This window comes from Gopherus flavomarginatus, chromosome 7 (assembly GCF_025201925.1).
Source record: "Gopherus flavomarginatus isolate rGopFla2 chromosome 7, rGopFla2.mat.asm, whole genome shotgun sequence".
NCBI classification, from domain to species: domain Eukaryota; kingdom Metazoa; phylum Chordata; order Testudines; family Testudinidae; genus Gopherus; species Gopherus flavomarginatus.
This window is the reverse complement of record NC_066623.1, coordinates 62351984-62371771: the sequence shown is the minus strand read 5'-3', so window position 1 is coordinate 62371771 and position 19788 is coordinate 62351984. Positions and strand designations below refer to the sequence as shown.

General features: G+C 48.6%; 1 protein-coding gene across 5 annotated transcripts in view; it reads right to left on the bottom strand.

The window, feature by feature from the left end:
• Positions 1 to 646: 646 nt before the first annotated feature.
• RGL1 (ral guanine nucleotide dissociation stimulator like 1) overlaps positions 647 to 19788 on the bottom strand; it is a 410246-nt gene continuing 391104 nt past the window's right edge. For all 5 annotated transcript variants that reach the window (XR_007775373.1, XR_007775376.1, XR_007775374.1 and 2 more), the window contains one exon: positions 647 to 657. The gene's annotated coding sequence lies outside the window, so the exon portion shown is untranslated. The remainder of the gene's footprint in view (positions 658 to 19788) is intronic.

Below are 19788 nucleotides of genomic sequence, written 5' to 3'. Positions count from 1 at the left end.
ATCAAGGAAACTGATTTGAGGACAATATTAAAAGCTATAGCTAGGCTGAGTGCTAACTTTTTAATCTTTATTCAGGAAAGCACTTCAGCATGTGATTAAGGCTAAACATGCACTTACTGTGCTCTCAGAGAGGGATACCATTAAGCATATGCTTGAATCAAAGTAAGGACATTATAAACATAACTGAAGGGTGTTAATACCAAGGAAGGAGGAGAATTATCTAGGGTGATACAAAGAGAATTTCATTCTTTTACTCCTAGTTAAGAGAGGGTTAATCTAGGTTAACTGTCAGGAAGTTTAGTCTGATTATATGTAAATAACTGGAGACCTACCACTAGACTAGACAAAGGACTAGAAGATGGTACTGGATCTGGAAGACCTAAAGTCTTTCCCCCTCTTCTATGATTCTAGAAGAAAGACCAATTTCAACATTTTCCCACCACTTCTGCCCAAGAATAACTTGCTAATATGCAACTGTTATAGGTCAGACTCGTGTTTTTTCTCCCTCAAATATTTAGATTTTTCAAAAATCTAATATAGCAATAGCTTCACCTTCTGGTCCTTAATCCTCAGTGACTCCTTACTTGTAAGTTGGTTGCTTTTATAATATGCACTATTACTTCAGAACTTCCTTACTGTTTCTGTTCTTTACTGAATCTACCTTAGTCTTTAGTTCTCACTTCCTAAAATAGACACTGTAATTGAAGCGTAGACACATCAGAATTACACTGCAGTTTTGCTTTTAGTATATAATTACTGCTACTTCATATAACCAAAAAGTCAACTCTGACTACATTTTTACTACTGATTTTCCCCATTTAGGTAACTCCTGATAAGTGCTGTGGGTAGTGCTGCAGGCTGGCTTGCCTGCTGCAGTATCCAGAAGCCGTTGTTTCTGTACTATGCAGTAATATCCAGAATCTTTAACTTCAAGTTCTTGTGGAGTCACAGATTGTACTCTCCTGTGTCAAGGAGAAAAAACAAAGCCTGTTTGTGCTGCCAGATCCTCTGAACTGATTATACGGTCGAGGCTGAAATCTGCTTTTGTTTACATTCGTATAAACCCAGAGTCAGGTGAAGCTGCTCTGGAATTACACTAGGGTGAACAGAACTTGACCCACATTTATGCAATTCCATATTTTGACAGGACATAATGGCCCTTTAAGAGAGGCCATACTAGGTTTGTAGCTTGTTCTCTCTTCCACCTGAGAACAAGGGTATTCTAGGAGTTTTTTTCCCCAAGGGCTGTTGAGCTGTGGATGTGCAGCAGTGTGTTCTGGGAAAGAGTAGGCATATAAGACACAAAGTGGGTATACCTGTTAGGTGACTCTTCTCACACATGTGCTGAGAGTACTAGCTGCTTGGGTATGTGGGGTCCTCTCCAGAATGGGCCTTGGAAGGAGCCTGGATAGTACCTAAAGGTGCCTTAAAGCTGAGAGTAGGGAAGGAGAAATGTTGGGCAAAAGAGTTTATTTGGGCGGGGGGGTGTAAGGGCTTTGTCTGAAGAGTGTTCTGGGTAGACTTTGTAGTAGCATGTGGAAAGCCCAGGGCAAGTATCTGCTTGCTTTCCAGAGTCCAGGCTTCCAAAGAGGGAGAAAAGATGTCCCCAGGAAGCTGGTTATAGTCCTGATGAAGAGCCTATGATGGTTCTTGGAGTACCCAGGACCAAGAGTCCCCTTGTTTCCTCTTCCCCCACCTCCACAGCCCCAGAAAGAGAGGCTTGCTGGTGCATAACTGGGGCCCAGCTTCCAGTCACCTCCAATCTGTTGGCTACCCAACCAGTCTTCTCTGGAATATGCCAGCCCTTACTTTTCCTTGCAGGCTAACAATAGGTGTACCCCAGTCTTCGAGCTCCTTTGAAGCATTCCCCTGGTAGTGTTCAGCTTACCTTCTGAAGAGTGTTATCCACTGAACATTCAGTAATACCAGGTCTATGGCCCTAACAGAACAGGGAACACATCAGCTTGAATGAGTCAACCCAGGATCAACTCCTTGAGCACTGAGTGTAAAGCAACCACAGATTTATTTTCAAAGGTTACAATTTGAGATGGCTGGTAAGAATAATGGAAACAAAAGGATTACATAGAAAAGAGAAACATAACATGCTTTTTAGAGCTTTAACTTAACAGGCTAACCACATCTAGAGCAGTTTTATCTCAGTCTTTTGCAGCATTTCCAACCAACGCTGGTTGTGATCCTGTTTTCATGAATGTGGATGCAGTTTGTATTATCCTACACCTAGGAAGTATACGGTGCTTTCCTTGTCCTCCAGTTATTGTCCAGTAAACCTGTGAAGTGCATTGCCAGATAAGGCTCTTCTCCTCCCGCTCCCCTGCCACTGCTCTTTTCTTCCTGTTAAATCTCTCAGTCCTTCAGCTGCCTTTCAATCTGACTGGTGATTGTGATACTCAATTCACATTTCTACAGAAATGGATAAACAACTCTGGTGTGGCAGGAACTCAGTTCTTCACCTTTGCTGAGAATTAACTCCTTGATACAAACTATAAGAGCATACTTCCATTATGTATATGAAATGCCTTATAGTATCAGTACATAGATTTTTACAAAGATATTCATAAGCAGTATGACTTGGCTTTCCTTTGTCCTGATTCTGGTATGTACATCCTGGTTCAATCTATTTACCCCCTTGCCAGTTGGCATGGAGGGGTTTTTAGGGTCACAGTTCAGGACCGCATCTGGTTGGATACTGTTTATTTGGACCCTTTTGTCTAGTTACCTTTGAGCATTGTGCCACAGCCATGAGTCTTATTTGAAAGAAACAGAGATACCTGCTGATCACTTTAGGTTGAGGTAAGAGATCTGAGACACTGATATGTGCCATAACAGCCATCTAGTGAAGCTAACATATTGTAGGGGAAAAGTGCTCACTCCTGTAGACCCTCACCTAAAGGGGGGTGGGAGACTATAATCCATAGCTTTTTCTGATAGAATAACCAATTCCCTCTCTACTATGATCTCTTGGAATTCCAGACTTGCAAAGCACAGCGTAGACATTTGATGTCTTCAAGGGCATTTGAGGTTGCAAAGCACTTCATAAGAGGAGACAAGAGAAATTAAGTGCACTTTAGCAGCTCCAGAGAGGTAGTGTCACACCACAGGATCAAACTCTAAGTGCAGCAGGACTGCACTCCTAGACTGAATTACTTGGTTCAAGCTACACCTCAGATGTTGTAAATCAATATAGCTTCATTGAAGTCAGTGGATCTTTGGTGACTTACAAAAGATAAAAGGCACACTATCAGCTGATGTTACAGGCTCCAGAGGAAGAGGCATGCTAATCAAACATAACAGTGTAAACAGGTGAATGTTATAATCCTGGAGAAGCAGGAAGTTGGTAAAATGGTCAATGTATTGTCTTTTCAGAAGACCCATTTGTCACGGAGTCACCGGGCGATGCTCTGGAACTGCTCCCCACCAAGCCAGTCAGGACTTTGGGGAGCCTCCTCTCCCTTGGAGCAGACTTGTTCAGGGCAAGAAGCTCACACGGCTTCACCTCCTGGGTCTCTCCTTGGAGCATTCAGCATCCTCTGCCCCTCCGTGCGCTTCCCACAGCGAGTCCACCCCAGCGGGGTCCTGGAGAAGCCACCGGGTTCTGCACCCCCACTTTGCAGTCAGACGTGACTCTCAGCCAGCCAGTAAAACAGAGGTTTATTCGATGACAGGAACAGGGTCTAAAACAGAGCTTGTAGATACAGCGAACTGGACCCCTCAGCCGGGTCCATTCTGGGGGGCAGTGAGCCAGACCCCCAGGTCTGCCCTCCACCCTTGACCCCAGCCAGCTCCAGACTAACCACCCCTCCCAGCCCCTCCTCTCTGCTCAGCCCCTTTCCCGGGCCAGGAGGTCACCTGATCCCTTTGTCTCCAACACCTTCAGCTGGCACCTTTGCAGAGGAGGGGCCCAGGCCATCAGTTGCTAGGAGACAGAGTGTCAGGCATTTAGGTGCACTGGCCCTTTGCTCTGCCAGATATTTAAGAACTGCCATGGGGACACTGAGGCACCAACACAGTATTCAGAGCAAACATTAAGAACTTTCCCAGTTCGTCACATCTCTCCCCCCTTCGAGACCGAACTGAGCGAGGTCACTCCAGCCAGTGACCTGGGGAAGTTCGAACCCACCAACGTTCCCATGGATGCCCCAGCATCTCTCCCATTCCTTGGTGTGAGTTACACCAGGACAGTCCAGTCTCACGCCCTCCCTTAGGTCGGGTGTGCTTGATGGCACTTGCAGGCCGCATGTGGGAAGGTTTATGCGGCTTGAACCCTTTTGCTACCCCCAATACCTCTGGGGTCCAAACTGGGACGGGGTCTTCTCCCAGCACTTAAGAGCCCCCATCTTGGCCTTGGCCAGCTCTGGGCTTGGGCAGCCGCTTCCCACTTTGTGGCCCAGATGCAACACCTCTGCCGTCCCCCCTTACACTTTCCAGCTTTTAAGGTCAGTCCCACCTCCTTGAGGCAGCCCAGCCCCCTCTTCACCTGGGACACCTGTTCCTCCCAGGTCTGGCTAAAGGTGCACGTTATCAGTGTCTGCCAGGGCCAAGTTCTCCATCGCCCTCTGCTTGTCTAGAATCTCCCCAGGCCTAGGCATGGGGTCGGCACCAGACACTGTGATGGCTTTAAGCTTTTGATAGCCCCCATAAAACCAGATCATCCTGTCTCCCTTGGGGATCAGCCCCACGGGTGAGGCCCATGGGCTGTAAAACGGCTGGATCCCATCTAAAGCCAGCAGGTCCTTGACCTCTCTCTCCAGGTTCTGGGCTGCTTTCCCAGTGACTCTGAATGGGGAACACCTGATGGGGAGATTGGCTCCCACCTCAGGGAAGAGATCCCCCTGGGGGTCTTCCCCCTTCTCCATCCAATCCTCCCTCTTCAGGTCCAGGGGTCCCCTCACTCTCCTCTCATCCAGCAGCTCGAACGGGAAGAACCCTGTGGATTCCTGGAGCACCACCAGCTGCCTCCCGATTCCCCCCAGTTCTACTTCCCCTTGGGGAGCCCATTCCAGGTACAGGAATCCCTTCTCCTGCAGGACTCTGTCCCTGCAGCCTTCCCCAAGGGGGTTTGCAGTGCTGTGGCCAGCAAGTTCCCTCAGCTTCTCCAAGGAGGGATCCCTCTGCAGCTCAGTCTGGGATTCAGCGGCTGGGGCAGGGAGTGGGACCTGCTCCCTCTCGCTGGCTGGACCTGGGGTCACAGCCCCCCTGAGCCCTGTCCCTGGTAGCTCCCTCCCTGCTGTGTAATCACTTCCCAGCAGCACGTCTGGACCAGGCAAACCTGTTTGGCAGCTGACCTGCCCTGCCTGGGTGTCCCCCCACTCAGCTGGGGTCTCAGCTCCCCCCGTGCTCAGTGCTGCCCTTGCTGTCCCAGTGGGGCCAGGCAGCGAGCTCTCTGCTCTGGTCACAGCATCAGAGCCCCCTCTCCAGTGTGCAGGGGGGTGGGGAGGATCTCTCCCTCCCACTCAGCTCCAGGGGGCTGGTTATAGGTAGGCAGGTATCCTGAGCCCAGCAGCCCCTCCCCCCTGCCAGCAAGGTTATTTGCATTTTCACTGACCATTTCCATCCTAGCCAATTGGTTCCCTGGATTTGAATTCAAACCCTCGGCCATTACAGGAGCGGGGCCTGGATCCTGTCCCATGGGGAGACAGTCACCCCCCAACAGGGCCTCCCAGCCGATATCCTGGAGAACCCCAACCACCAGCCAGCCCGACGCCTCCTGGGTCTGCACAGGGTTCTGGGCCATAGGCAGGGCGAGGGGCCTCACCCCAGGGAACTTCACCCAGGTCCCACAGTCCCTCAGCATCTGGGGCTGCACCACCACAGTTCTCTCTGTCCCAGGGTCTCGCCCCTGCAGGCGTGTTTCCCCACTGACCCCTGGGCAGCCCCCTATGTCTCTCTGCTCCACCATCACCAGTCCACGCTGCTGCTGCTTCTCCTGCAGCTGTTCCTCGGGCTCTTGCTTTCTCTCACGGTCCTCTCGCTCTCTCGGGCTCTGCTCCCATCCCATCCGTCTCCAATCTCCTGATGAGGAACCCAATCGTGAAGACCCTCGTCTGATTGGGGACCAGACTCCCGGGGATGCCTGGCTGATGCTCCAGCTGCTCTCAGATCCTCTTGTAGCCCCATCTAGGCCAGGAATCTGCTCCTCAGAGCGGTCCTTCTCCTCCAACTGCACGATTAACTGTGCCTTGGTGAATTTCCCCATGCGTAACCCTCTCTTTGTGCACAGGATCACGATGTCCTTCTCAAGGAGATGGTGATAGGCCATCACTTCACCGTTCCCAAGTGGCTCTGGACTCACAGGCCTGTGTGCTCTTGGCTCCCCCATGGTTTCCAGGAAGAACCCCTGGTGTGCCAGCCCTTCTCGTGATCACCACCTCTTTGCCAGGGTCGAGCTGCAGACTCCTCCGCCCCTGGGACTGCTCCTGCAATCCCCCGGGGAACCCTGCTACTGCAAAAATCCTTCTCTCTCCCAGGGTCGAGCGGCAAGCTCCTCCGCCCCTGAGACTGCTCGCTGCAATCCTCAGGGGGACCCCGTTACTCCAACAGTCCTTCTCGCTGGTCACACACTCCCAGAGGTTAACTGCCCCCTGAAACCGTCCCACTCTGAGCCTTCAGCACGCTTGGTCCTCATTATCCCTCCTTTGTTTTACTGCTCCCCAGTCACTTACTGCAAGCAGCGCCATTCACGGGGTGCAGTACATCCCACCGCTGCCACCAGTTGTCACGGAGTCACCGGGCGATGCTCTGGAACTGCTCCCCACCAAGCCAGTCAGGACTTTGGGGAGCCTCCTCTCCCTTGGAGCAGACTTGTTCAGGGCAAGAAGCTCACACGGCTTCACCTCCTGGGTCTCTCCTTGGAGCATTCAGCATCCTCTGCCCCTCCGTGCGCTTCCCACAGCGAGTCCACCCCAGCGGGGTCCTGGAGAAGCCACCGGGTTCTGCACCCCCACTTTGCAGTCAGACGTGACTCTCAGCCAGCCAGTAAAACAGAGGTTTATTCGATGACAGGAACAGGGTCTAAAACAGAGCTTGTAGATACAGCGAACTGGACCCCTCAGCCGGGTCCATTCTGGGGGGCAGTGAGCCAGACCCCCAGGTCTGCCCTCCACCCTTGACCCCAGCCAGCTCCAGACTAACCACCCCTCCCAGCCCCTCCTCTCTGCTCAGCCCCTTTCCCGGGCCAGGAGGTCACCTGATCCCTTTGTCTCCAACACCTTCAGCTGGCACCTTTGCAGAGGAGGGGCCCAGGCCATCAGTTGCTAGGAGACAGAGTGTCAGGCATTTAGGTGCACTGGCCCTTTGCTCTGCCAGATATTTAAGAACTGCCATGGGGACACTGAGGCACCAACACAGTATTCAGAGCAAACATTAAGAACTTTCCCAGTTCGTCACACCATTCAGTAAGGTGAAAAGCTAGTTAAGGGTGCAGACTTCATAGGTCTGCTCATGCTTTCTGTAGTGTTGAAGGAAACCAAGTGCCCATTGACCAAATTCTGCCCTCAGATAAGCATGTTCAATTCCTGTTGAGATCAACTGAAAGTAAGCCCTGATCTACACTGCAGAGGTAGGTTGAATTTAGCCGCATTAGGTCGACTTTTATAATGAGTCTACACAAGCAACCCCATTCCATCGACCTAAAAGGCCCTTTAAAATTGATTTCTGTACTCCTCCCCAGCGAGAAGAGTAGCGCTAAGATCAACCTTGCTGGGTCAATTTTGGGGTAGTGTGGCTGCAAATCAATGTTGTTGGCCTCTGGGAGCTATCCCATGGTGCTCCAATGTGACCATGCTGGACAGCACTTTCAACTCTGATGCACTAGCCAGGTACACAGGAAAAGCCTGGGAACTTTTGAATTTCATTTCCTGTTTGGTCAGTGTGGCGAGTTCAGCAGCACAGGTGACCATGCATTCCCCCCACAATCACAAATAAGCTCCAGCATGGAGCAAACGCTGGATTTGATTGCTGTATGGGGAGAAGAATCTCTGCAGGCAGAATGCTGATCAAAAAGAAGAAATGCTAATATACATGTCAAAATTGCAAATGGCATGATGGACAGAGGTCTACAACTGGGACACACAGCAGTGCTGCGTGAAAGTCAAGGAGCTCAGGCAAGGTTTTCAAAAGACAAAGGAGGCAAATGGTTGCCTACTGGGTCAGAGCCCCATACATGCCGCTTCTATGATCAGCTGCATGGTATTCTGTGGGGGAAGGACACTACCACTACCCCACCACTGTCCATGGACACCTGCAAGGGTGGAATGTCATGCAACACATAGGAGGATTTTGTGGATGAGGAGGAGGAGGAGAATCCGTTTTCTTCAGCAGCCAGGACCTTTTCATCACCCTGGAGCAATACCCTCCCAAGGAGGGATCCCCAACCCTGAAGGCGGAGAAAGCCCCTCTGCTGAGTGCACATCTGTAACTACAGTACAGGGTTTACAAGCAATAGTGTTTAATGTTTGATTTGCCCTGAAGACTTGGGATGCATTCATGGCCAGAACAGCTACTGGAAAAGTCTGTTAACATATCGGAGGATGGAGCAGAAATCCTCCAGGAAGCTCTTCTGGAGGTACTCTGAAAGCCTTTGCAGAAGATTTCTGTGGAGGGCTGCCTTATTTCATCCTCCACAGTAGGACACTTTACCACATCAAGCCAGTGGTAAGTAGTCTGGAATCATTGCAGCACAAAGCATGGCAGTGAATGGTCCTGAGTTTTGATCGGATTCAAGCAGCATTTGGTTTATATCTTTCTGTGTTAGCCTCAGAGTGATATCATTCATGGTCACCTGGTTGAAATAGGGGAATTTTTGTAAGGGAACAGTAAAAACACCCCATTCATGCTGGGCTGTTTGCGCTTGGCTAAAAGGGATCATCCCTGAGAATAGCCATGTGGTGGGGGGAGGGGTAAAGGGATCATCCCAAATAGCCACACGGAGGGGCGGGGGGAGATGTGTGCTTCAACATCCACCCGAAAACCACAGCCCCTCCTTTTAAATGGCAAACTCAACTGGCATTGCTTGCTATGGGAAAGGAGGGTGCTGCAGTTTGAAAACATTCCCACATGTTATCAAGGTGTTAGAAGCCAACCCTGCATGCCCTTTGGCTTACCATGGCTGCCTGGAAACCAAATTCTGTTGCCCAGTATAGTGGGCCTGGCACCGCAGTGCCCCTTTGTGGCAGGTGCCAGAAGGGAGCCAGGACCTTACCTCTTTCTAGTCTCGGTGTTTGCCTCTCTATGGGCCGTATGTTACTGTCACTTGGTCATACGCTCTTCTCTCCCCCGGTAGGCGCAGTATCACGACCGGGTGGGCAGAGTCTATATAACCCCTCTTACGGGTTGGATGGTGCAACCTAGTGGCCAGAGTCCATATAATACCCCTTACAGGCAGGGTAGCACAGTCTAACATCCAGAGTCTATATAATGCTCCCCTTGCAGGTGGGGCAGCACAACCTAGCAGCCAGAGTCTATATAATTCTTCACAGTTCAGGGTGAGGGGGTAGGGGGACTCAGGCTCACCCTCTCCACTGAGTCCCAGCCCAGGGCCCTGGTAGCGGCAAGCTCTACTTGCCACCCGCTCAGCGGGGATCTGCCCACAATATGCCAAGCAGTAATACAGCTTTAACACCATTTACCTCTATTTTTCCCCTGGATCACTTCCTACCAGGAATGGCAGTGCTTCTGCAGCAAGGGGTCCTCCAGTCTGTTCCTCCCCTGGGTCATCCTCCATCAGGGTCCCCGATGTTGCCTCGGCAGGGCTGACTCCCAGATCCTGGCTTGCGGGCCATCTCTGCAGGAGCTAGCAGCACATGCCCTTCCCCTCCAGCAGTCAGCCCAGACTGCGCTGATCTGCAGGCTTTTATATCTGAGCTCCAGTTGGAGCATGCCCAGCAGAACTTCTGGGGCAGGGCTTCCTCTGCCAGGAAGGAAGGGTTAATCCCTGCTATACCAGTGTGGGGCCACTCTGCCCCATCACACCCAGCCATGTGTGATGTGTCCCCATACTGGCAGGTGCTCAATATAAAAGGCAAAATGTGACCTTGCACCTAAAACACATGTGCTGTCTGCTATGAATTGCTTGATTCACTGCGAAAGAGTTGCCCTTTCATTCTCAAATGTATCATCTTAAATTTTACACTCCCTTTTTATCCCCCCACAGGTGCAATGTTTCTATGCTCCCCCTATCATTTCCTTCCCTGCAGTTATCACAGATTAGAAGGCCAAAAAACCCCACACTTGCAATGACATGTCTTCTGAGCTCAAACAGTCCTCCTGCACTGATAGGGTACAGCTGAATGCATGGAAGCATTCAGTGGCAGAGTCCAGGAAAGCATTAAGTGACCACAATGAGCAGAGGCAGGATGCAATGCTGAGGCTAATTGGGGAGCAAATGGACATGCTCAGGCATCTGGTGGAGCTGCAGAAAAGCCAACAAGAGCACAGACCGTCGCTGCATCCACTGTACAACCACCTGCCATCCTCCCCAGGTTCCATATCCTCGTCACCCAGACGCCCAAAAACGCGGGGAGGAGGAGGCTCCAGGGCCGGCGCTACCATTCAGGTGACCTAGGCAATGGAGCTAGGGCGCCACAATTTTTGGGGGGCACTATTTTGCTGGGGGGGGGCGGCATGCGGGTCCAGTGGACTTACCGCAGTCATGCCGGCGGACGGTCCGCTGCTGGAAAGGCTCCGGTGGAGCTGCCGCAGTCATTTCGGCGGACTGTGCGCTGGTCTAAAGGCTCCGGTGGACCTGCCGCGGGCATGCCTGCGGTAGGTACACCGGGGCCCCGTTGGGGGGGTGGTGAAATGGCCGTCAGAAACCCTGGCACCGCTCCTGGGAGGCTCCAGACACCCAGCCACTCCACTCCAGAGGACGGCCCAAGCAACAGAAGGCTGTCATTCAAACAGTTTGCTTAATGTAGCCACACTACAAATCAAATGTGGCCTTGTCCTTCCCTCCTCCCCAACCCCACCCAGGCTACCCTGTCAGTTATCTCACCTTTTTTAATAAAGGAAGAATGCATGGTTTCAAAACAACAGTAACTTTGTTTCCTTTGCCAGTGTGATCAAACTGGGAAGGGTGGTTGGCTTACAGGGAGTTAAAAATCAACAAAGGGGGTGGGTTTGCATCAAGGAGAAACACACACTACTGACACACCGTAGCCTGACCAGTCATGAAACTGGTTTTCAAAGCCTCTCTGATGCGCAGCACGCCTACCTGTGCTCTTCTAATTGCCTTGGTGTCTGGCTATTCAAAATTGGCAGCCAGGCGATTTGCCTCAACCTCCCACCCCGTTATAAACATCTCCCCTTTACTCTCACAGATATTACGGAGCACACAGCAAGCAGTAATAACAACGGGAATATTGGTTGCTCTGAGGCCTAACCTAGTCAGCAAACAGCATCAGCAAGCCTTTAAATGTCGGCACATTCTACCACCATCCTGCACTTGCTCAGCCTGTAGTTGAACTGCTCCTTACTAATGTCCAGACTGCTTGTGTATGGCTTCATGAGCCATGGGAGCAAGGGGTAGGCTGGGCCTCTAAGGATAACTATTGGCATTTCAACATCCTCAACAGTAATTTTCTGGTGTGGGAAGTAAATCCCTTCTTGCAGCTGCTCAAACAGCCAGGAATTCCTAAAGATGCAAGCGTCATGCACCTTTCCTGGCCATCCCACACTAATGTCAGTGAAAAGTCCACCAGTGCTTGCAGCACCATTGAGAAGTACCCCTTGCGGTTTATGTACTGGTTGGCAAGGTGGTCCGGTGCCAAGATAGGGATATGGGTTCTGTCTATCACCCCATCACAGTTAGGGAAACCCATTGTGGGAAAGCCATCCACTAGGACCTGCACACTTCCCAGGGTCATTACCCTTGATAGCAGAACGTCAGTGACTGCATTGGCTACTTGAGTCACAGCAGTCCCCACAGTAGATTTGCCCACTCCAAATTGATTCCCGACTGACTGGAAGCAGTCAGGCGTTGCAAGCTTCCACAGGGCTATCGCCACTCACTTCTCAACTGTCATGGCAGCTCTCATCTTGGAACTCCTGTGCTTTAGAGTGGGGGAAAGCAACTCAGAGTTCCAGGAAAGTGGCCTTATGCATGTGAAAGTTTCGCTGCCACTGGGAATCATCCCATACCCGCAACACTATGTGGTCCCACCACTCTGTGCTTGTTTCCTGGGCCCAGAATCAGCATTCCACTGTATCAAGCAGCCCCACTGCTGCCATATCGTCCCAATTGCCACAGGAACATCTGTGTCCATGTCCTCATCAATTGTCCTTGTGCTGCTGTCTCTTAGCCAGGTTCTGCACATACTGCAGTATAATGCACGAGGTGTTTACAATGCTCACAACAGCAGCGGTGAGCTGAGTGGGCCCCATGCTTGCTGTGCTATGGTGTCTGCACAGGTAATCCAGGCAAAAAGGCATGAAATGATTGTCTACAATTGCTTTCATGGAGGTTAGGGAGGGGAGAGTGGTGATGTACCCAAAATCACCGGCGACAATGTTTTTCCCCATCAGGCATTGGGAGCTTAACCCATAATTCCAATGGGCAGCAGAGACTGCAGGAACTGTGGGATAGCTTCCCACAGTGCACCGCTCCATGAGTCGATGCTAGCCATGGTAGTGAGGACAGACTCTGCTGACTTAATGTGCTTAGTGGAGACATACACTATCAACTGTATAAAATTGATTTCTAAAAATTGACTTCTATAAAATTGACCTAATTCCATAGTGTAGACATACCTCAAGTCAATGTGGACAGTGGCAGAACTTGAACTCAATACTAGTTACAAATGCCCTTTGTGAAGCTCTTAATTTTCCCTGTATCACCAGAATTTGTGATGTTTAGTAACTACCTGCAGTGCCTGGTTATTAAAGAGGGCCAGATCATCCCTGTCACTTCCATGAGTGGAGGGGACTCTGCTTCCTGTTTTGCTCCTCCCCACCCTCAGAGATCAATGTCTTTACAGCATTGTCCCCATTTCCTAACCCCAGAGAAGCTCCTGTGAGGATGTTGTGCTGGGATTGGGCCAGAGGCAGCAGGAATGGCTGCACTCTGTCTTATTTCTCCACAGCCTTCCCCACCTCTCACATATCGGCAGGAAATACCCAAGCGAGATAATGATGACTCTGAATCTCCCACCCTCTTCAAGGTGGTGGAGCAACCACCAAGGGAGCCTATGATATTGTAGCTGCTGGAATCTTGCTGCTCTGGGGCCCAGTGGGATGTGGATGGGCTGAGAGCATAGGCCAGGGCCATCCAGGCAGAACTCTGAGTTCATACAATTGACGTCAGCGGCGGCTCCAGGCACCAGCGCTCCAAGCCCATGCCTGGGGCGGCAAGCCCCAGGGGGTGCCCTGTTGCTCGCTGTGAGGGTGGCAGTGAGACCGCCTTCGGTGGTTTGCCTGCAGGAGGTCCGCCAGTCCCACGGATTCAGCGGTGGGTACGCTGAAGCCATGGGACCAGCGGACCTCCCTCAGGTGCGCCACCAAAGGCAGCCTGCCTGCCGTGCTTGGGGCAGCAAAAAAGCTAAAGCTGCTCCTGATTGCCGTTCCTCTGTATGGGGAAAATCCTACAGGGGAGTTGAGCTGGCTCATACTGAATGAATTCACATACTCAGTCCTGTCTTGGTTTCATGACACTCCTGGGCAGCCTCTCAGACTTTAATTTAAGACTTAATGTGCTACACTATTTCCAAAAATATTTGACATTTAAGTAATTCTCAGTAAACAATATTAACTTTTGTACAAATAATTAAAAGCTACTGAGCAATGTCTCATCCATACTCCCTCTGTCCCCTGCTATCCACCCCATGCAAAGTAAATCTGGGAGGTGTAGACAAGTCACATGGGTCTTATTAAAATGAGCAGCATGCTATGAGACCCTGAAAGTTCAAGTGGGTTTGAAACTCTCTCCAAAAGACAAGCTACAAACATGAAAGCACAGAATGTACCAGTTTGGGAAGCACCAAAGCAGATCTGCTTCTGAAAAATATACCAGTTGCTTCTATGACAACACTAGAAATATACAAGAAATAATACTATGCCTCCCACAGAGAGAGAGAGAGAAGGCTGCCTGCTGGCCCTGCTAGTGCACATAACGTTTCCTGCACTTCAAAGTCTAGGGCCCAAATCCTGTATTTCCTGTCTATGTACTTACTACAATGATGAGGTATATATCTAAATACTCACGGGAGCTTTGCGGAGGCCTGGTTTCTCTTTAGAACATCGTGGTATGGAGCGCAAACTTCTCAGCATCTTCATGGTCAGGACCTCTAGCAGTGTGGGTCTGTCACTCTTTCAGTACATATCCTACCATCCTTGCCCTCAGTCGCTTCATGGGGAGTCCTGCACTGGCTGTAGCCCTAGTGTAGTCACCTGTGAATCTAAAGAGGGGGGCTACTTGAGGGTGCTCAGGCAGAGCCTGTAAAACACTATCTGGTGGCTGAGGAAGGCTGAAGGGTGTGGGGAGAAGAGAAATTAAGTGCATCCAGAGAGAAAGAATATTATGGTTGCGGGACTGGCCTGAGTCTAAAGATGTCTAGGTTGAAATCCCAATTGCCACAAACTGGGTGGCCTTGGGTAAGTCACTTAGTGTGTTTGCCGCTATTCCCCACATGTAAAATGGGGATACTTCATGGGAATGTTGTGCTGATAAAGGCATTAATGTGTTCTTAGCACTCCGATACTATGGTGTATATGGGGATATAGACAATGGGGGAAGGGCTTGCTTGCTGAAAGCTTTGTTCTGGGTCTATATCCTGGATTTGGCTCAAGGGCTGCACAGCTTCCTCCAGGTCTCCAGGCTGTCACTCAGTTGAGGAGACATTGCCCCTCATGCAGAGGTAATGGTAGAGGCAGTCCCTCTCCCATGTCACCTTCTTCACCTTAACAGCCACAAAGGTCTGTACCCTAAAATTCCACCTGACCTGCTGGAGGCTTCCTGCCCTGCAAGATGTATTCCATTCGCATTTGGTTCCTGCACCAAAGATGTTATCCCCCTGGACGCCAAGTGGGATTGTGAGGCTCCAGAAGCTGAGGCCAGGGCTTGGATGGCTATGAAGCAGTTCATTGGGGGTCTCTCATTTATAGATCAGACTAGCACCCATGGCACAGTGGTGTGGCCAGGCTCCTAAACCACAGAAAAAGTGAGTCAGGATTTGGTCCCAAGATTGTTTTGTGTCTAATTACTTGAATACCATTGGTGTGCATGGATGATGGGGCGGGGGGGGAGGGGAGTTGGGAATCCTGAATTCCCTTTGCTGCTCTGATAGTGACCAGGGACAAGGTACAATCTCTCCAGCCTCTGTTTATCCCTCTCTAGAATAGATGTACTAATACAGTACTCAGAAGGACGTTAAGACTTATGTAGAGACAATAGAATAAACAGACTGCAAGGTAGCTGCAAAGTATTAAATTACTGAAGTACATACAGCATATTTCATCCAGCTGTGAACACCCCTCTCCTCAAATATTTCATTAAATGAGTGACGTGATAACTTCACTCGCTGCAACGTTAAAAAATCCTTTGAGTGCTCTGAATTCTCAGAATTATGAATCTGGCAACTTGTTCTTGTTTGCAAAAGACTGCCCTCACAAGTGATATGGAAGAGATGAGCTAATCACAACCAAATATCTTGGATTGTAAAGCTCCCCACAACCCCCCTGGTACAGTGATCCATGCTCCAGAGAGCTCAGCAGTGTGGGGGGAAAAGAAGATGGCAAACAGCACAAGTTTCAATAACTCCAGCTGAGCAGAGATGAGGAGGAAAGGGAGACTGATGCATTCCTAATTACTCCATTTCTCCTGATACCCAGCTTCACAGTTCAGAGCATCTGCACTGTTTCCCTTCTGTATTCTAGCAAGGGCACGTGTTCTCAGGCTTCCAGCTCCCTCAGCTGTCACCTTTCTTGGGTGAAGGCCTGCATTTCTCTCCCTTTTGACTGAGGCATCTCCAGGCTGCATAGTTCCATGTCTTCACTGTGTATTTCCTAACACAGATAGGATACCTGGGGACAGGGCCGGCTCTAGGTTTTCTGCCATCCCAAGTGGCAGGAAAAAAAAAAGCCGATTGGCAGCACTTCGGCAGCAGCTCAATCGTGCCACTCCATTCTTTGGAGGCAGTTCGGTGGCTGCTCAAAGAGGAAGAGGGGGACTGAGGGACCTGTCATCGAATTTCCGCCGAGGACCCAGACATGCCGCCCCTTTGCATTGGCCGCCCCAAGCACCTGCTTCCTCCACTGGTGCCTGGAGCTGGCCCTGCCTAAGGACATCTGCTTGCTTTCACTTCAGAGATAGTTAACAGGTGTAATTGCCATAGTTATAATGTACCACACAGTACTTCTTATGCAAGCTTCCTTTATTCTTAAGGTAAAAAGTGTTACAGAGAAAACATAGTAAAAGAATCTAAGTGCATGCTAATCTTGATAGAATCCATGTTAGAGTTTAGGTTAATTCTGGTAAGAGCAGTCCTTCAAAGTCCCACTCAAGGGTGATTTCTTGTGATTACACGTTCTGAGCTGAAGCTGTGATGAACAAGCACCCAGTGTTAGGGGCCTAAGTAGGCCCAGTCCTTCCAATCCTTCCTTAAGGATTGGGGCCTTCCATGGACTAGGGATCTCAACTGTTTGCTGAATGAAGAAGGTGGCTGTGAGTTAGTTTAAAATCAGTCTGTTTATCCAAAACCCCTTTCTTTGTCTCCTGGTCCCTAGAGAATCCAGGTTGAACTGGTCTATGAGTATCTCTTTGGGTGGGGTGGCTTCAAGTGTTGATAATGGAGGTACATTTGCATCTGCCTCCCTTCTAGAGAAGGTACATACAATGCCACAACAACACATACATAACTGTTTTTAATACAAGGTGCCCCAAAGGTGTTATTCCTGATAGATAATCTTTACTGATTTAAGTTAAACCTTATCTTGATTCCATAAGGCTTCTTCGGGATATTGTCCATCTGTCACACACAACAGATGGTATCAGCAAATTCCATCACTGATGATCATGAGGAAAGACCTTTCAAACAGGCCAATCTGTAATGAGTTGTGTGGTTCAGATGGTTACTGGAGAGGGTATAGTCCCCAGTTAACACTATCTAGAGTAATAGATTAATCTTGGAGTACATGTTTTATTGCCTTCCTAAAATTATGATCACCAGATAAATGAAGTCCTGAATATATGGTACATGTAGTCGCTTCCCAATAAGCATACTATTGTGGATATTTGTTCTTCTAGGAATGGAAAGACCCCAACATTTCTGTGTCTGGGGGAGGAAGAAGGGTTGTCTTGTTTTTTCTTCCTCCTTTATCCACTCATTGTAACCTGGGCTACCTAAAATGGGGGTGGGGGGGAGGGAGAGGGAAGGGAGAAGAGTCTGTAAAGCCAGTCTTTCCTATATTAGCATTAAGAGCCTTTGAGCCTTTGGTTTAAATGTAGTATCACAGTTGTAACAGAAAAATCTGGCCCTTTGTGTGCTTGTCCATATTAGAATGAAGGGCTAGATTCTGCTTTCAGAACTTTGATTTACACTGATGTAACTGAACAGGTTGTGACCATAAGTACAAGTGAAGTCTAGATGGGCATGGTAAATTCCTATGTCTTTTGGTTGTAGATTGAACCTGTAGGAAAACTACAAAATGTATTATTCAGGATACTCTTATAAAATTACCAGATAAGGCTCTCCTGGAGTATATTGAATGAAATTACGACTTTAATATAGCTGAGTTTCTGAAGTGAGGGATTGGGAAAATAAAACTTGTATCAGACTTTTGCTAAGATATATGCAAGTCCTTAAACCTCAAGAGATCACAGAGTTACTCAGTTTGCCAGTCCCAAGTGTCCAAAAACCATGACTCAGGCCTCAAAGTCAGAGACTAGTTTTTAAATCCAATTGTTTCTTTGCCTTCTGCCTCTGAACTTTCATGGTTCTCATTTCCAAGTTTTTCCCCCTCAAACGACGAGGACTAGAAATGTTATTTCTAAATGAAATTCTCATGAATAGCATAATTCCAGGAGGTGGGTCTCTCAGAAAAGTCACCAAATCATAGTACCTGCAATTAAATCATGAGCATTGGAGACACCACCTTAGCTTAATGCTAACATCTAAGTGTGAATAAATTAATTCAGATTTATATTCCATATAGCGCTGATTTGAGGTGATAAACTGGGTTATCCCAGTTTTAAAAATAAGTTGTCTACAGATTCCAAATTAAGCAGGCAGTTACTCCTGAGTGAAACACTAGATACCAGACAAAAGTCACCAAATGGTCCCAATGGAACAGGCTGTGCCCTGCAGGATACTGCTTTTTTTAAAAGGAGCCAGAGTTCTGACTCCACACAAACCTAGCTTGTAACTAACAGAGCTCTACATTAGAGGGCAAGGCTCCCTTCTTCCTGGGGAAGACACAAAGTGACTATTCTAATCCTAGGTCAGCACTGCTGGCAAGCTAACTCTACAAATGCTAGAATCCAAACTATCTGGAAATTTCTTAGGGGTACTAACCACTTAAGCAATGATGCATGTATATCCTCCCTTTTTTTTTAAATGAGTAGTGCTCTTGACTTACTTCTCCCAGAGTAAGGCTTTATCAAAAGGGAAAAAATACAGCAATGTTATTAAATGATGCAAATTCTGAATGATCTGGTTCTGTTGCTCTGTCAGCAAGGGACATCTGTGTACCAATGACACAGGGCAAAGCAGCTGTCAAAGCATAAGGAAGCTTGAAGACTGTTTGAAGTTAACAATCTAACAGGAGGCAATACCTCATTAAGGGTTCTTCACTTTATCCTGGAAAAAAAACTTCTGCAAATGAAACTTTGAAGGTAATTGCATAAAGCATATCATTTTAAAAGGAACAAATGGGTAACTTACAGCATTAATTACATTTTAGCAAAATTTTGTACAGCTCAGCAAACTGGATCTCTGGGAATGGGGTTGTGTTAATCTAAATTTCACTGTTGGTTTAGCTCCACATAATGATATCTACTAGTCTCATGTTCAAATGAAACCTCACAAGTTGTACCTGGTTCTGGCTTGACTGAGAGCCAAATTCTTTCGTTTCAAAACAATCTCTTGAAGCTGGGCCTGTATTTCTTTGAAAGGCATGAAACCTTTAAACAAACCTGGGTTCAGCTTCATGTCTGCAGCGAAACTCAACACCAGGTGAATCTTGCTTGGTTTCAGGTTTCATTGAAAATATTTTACACAGCTTGGCACAGCAGCCTTTTCCCCCTAACAGCTAATCTCCTTCACTGGCAACTGTTACTATTTTTCAGTCTGAACTATCAGTTCCTGGGCTGTCCTACTGCTAGACCAAGCTCTTTGACAGGAAGAAGTACAGCTAATTAACTCCAGTTTCTGAGGTTATATTAAGGCATTTAAATCTCTCTCTGCTGAACACTAATCATGTTATGTTCTAACAAGTGTCTAACTGTACAAGACAGCAACCACCTTGTCAATGTTCAGAAGCTGCATTCAACTCTATCTAAAATTAAAACCCACTAAGGTTCAGCTTTAGAACTCTTGTATGAGGACTTTGAGGTAGCTGGTAACTTCTAGCTAAATTGGAGATACAGTAACTCCTCACTTAAAGTTGTAGTTATGTTCCTGAAAAATGCGACTTTAAGCAAAACGATGTTAAGTGAATCCAATTTCCCCATAAGAATTAATGTAAATGGGGGGGTTAAGTTCCAGGGAAATTTTTATATATTTACCACCATTATAAATGCTGGAGGCAAAGCAGGGTTTGGGGTGGAGGCTGACAGCTTGTAAT